Here is a 2,500-nt window from a genome sequence, read left to right as displayed (position 1 = left end):
TGTCTGCCTATCAATTTGTCTGTGTCTGTCTGTCTGCCTGTCTGTCTGTCTTCTTATTAATCTGTCTCTGTGTCCGCCTGTCTATCTGCCTGTCAATTTGTCTGTGTCTGCCTGTCTATCTGCCTTCCTGTCTGTCTGTCTGCCTATCAATTTGTATGTGTCTGCTTGTTTATCTGCCTGTCTGTCTGCCTATCAATTTGTCTGTGTCTGCTTGTCTATCTGGCTGTCTGTGTCTGTCTGCTTATTGATTTGTCTCTGTGTCTGCTTGTTTATCTTCCTGTCTGTCTGCCTATCAATTTGTCAGTGTCTGCCTGTCTATCTGTCTTCCTGTCTGTCTGTCTGTCTGTCTGCCTATCAATTTGTCTGTGTCTGCTTGTCTATCTTGCTGTCTGTGTGTCTGTCTGCTTATTGATATGTCTTTATGTCTGCCTGTTTATCTGTTTATCTGCCTGTCTGTCTGCCTATCAATTTGTCTGTGTCTGTCTGTCTATCTGCCTGTCTGTCTGCCTATTAATCTGTCTCTGTGTCTGCCTGTTTATCTGCCTCTCTGTCTGTCTGTCTTTGAGTCTGTCTCTGTATCTACCTGTCTATCTGCCTGTCTGTCTATTTGCCTAGTAATCTGTCTCTGTGTCTGCCTGTTGTCCGTCTGTCTGCCTTTGAGTTTGTCTCTGTGTCTACATAATAGTCTGTCTCTTTGTCTGTCTGTCTGCCTTTCTTTATGTGTTTGTCTGCCTATCTCTTTGTCTCTCTGTCTATCTATCTGCCTATCAGTCTGTCTGTCTGTCTGTCCATTTGTCTTTGTCTATCTGTCTATCTGCTGTCTCTTTATCTGTCTTTTTATTTCTATGTTTATTTCTCTCTATTTATCTGTCTGTTTTTATCTGTCTTATTGCCTGTTTTTTTTTTTTTTTTTTTTTTTTTGCTATTTCTATCATTAATACGATTATCATCATCACTCTTATTGTGAGCATTATCATTATTATCATTATTATCATTATTATTATTATTACTGTTGTTATCATCATTATTATCATTAGTATTATCATTATCATAATCATCATCATCATCATCATCATCATCATCATCATCATTATTACTATTATCATTATTATTATTATTATTATTATTATTATCATTATTATTATTATTATTATTATTATTATTATCATTAGTATTACTGTCATTATCATTATTATCATCATTGTTATTATTATTATTACCATTATCATCATTATCGTTAATGTTATTAGTATCATTATTATCGTTATTATCATTACTATTATTGCTATCATCAGCATTATCCTTGTTATCATTATAATCTTTATCATCATTATTATCATTATTATCATCATTACTCTTATGATTATTATTATCATTATCATCATCATTATTATTATTAGTAGTAGTAGTAGCAATGGTATCACCATAATTATTATCATTATTGTTATCATTATCCCTTTTTGATTATCATTATCATCATTACTATCATTGGTGTTATTGATATGATTATTAGTATCATTACTATGATTATTATTTCTATTATCATTATTAGTATCATTACTATGATTATTATTTCTATTATCATTATTAGTATCAATTATCCTCATCATCTTATCATTATTGTTATCATCATTATTATTATTAGCATTCTTATTTTCCTTATTACTACTATTGCTATCATTATCAATATTATTATAGGTGTTATCAGTATCATTATTACTACTACTACTATTATCATTATTATTACTACTACTATCATAATCATTATCATTATCATTGTTATCATTTTCATTCTTCATCATTATTACTATTGTTATTTCTATCATTATTATTATTATCATTCTTACTATTATTAAGATGATGATGATGATTATTATCATTGTTGTTATTATTATCATTATTATTATCATTAATATTATTATTATTATTATCATTATTATTATTATTATCATTATTATCATCATTATTACCATTATCATTATTATCATTATTACCATTATCATTATTATCATTATTGTCATTATTATCATTACTAGTAGTAGTAGTAGTATCATTGCTATTACTATTATTATTATTACTATCTTCATCATCATCACCTTTTTCATCATAATTATTACTATTATTATTATCATTATTATTATTAACTTCATAATCAATATCATAATCATTATCATCAACATAGTTATCATTATTGTTATCATTATCAAAAACATCAAAATCTTTGTTATCATTATTCTTTTATTATTATCATTATTATTATTGCTGCTATCATCATCGTTACCATCATTATCATTGTCATTATCACTAATATTATAATTTTTATTATCATTATTATCGTCATTATTATAACAATAACAATCCCCATTGTTATTATCATTGTTTCTAAATATCATAATTTTCATCCGTATTGTTAACATTATCATTATCATTATCATCATTATCATTTTTCAGTTATCATTATCAATATTATCATCATTATTATATCATTATTATTATTATT

The sequence above is a fragment of the Penaeus vannamei genome, chromosome 24, assembly GCF_042767895.1.
Source record: "Penaeus vannamei isolate JL-2024 chromosome 24, ASM4276789v1, whole genome shotgun sequence".
NCBI lineage: Eukaryota > Metazoa > Arthropoda > Malacostraca > Decapoda > Penaeidae > Penaeus > Penaeus vannamei.
Note: the sequence above shows the minus strand (reverse complement) of the source record.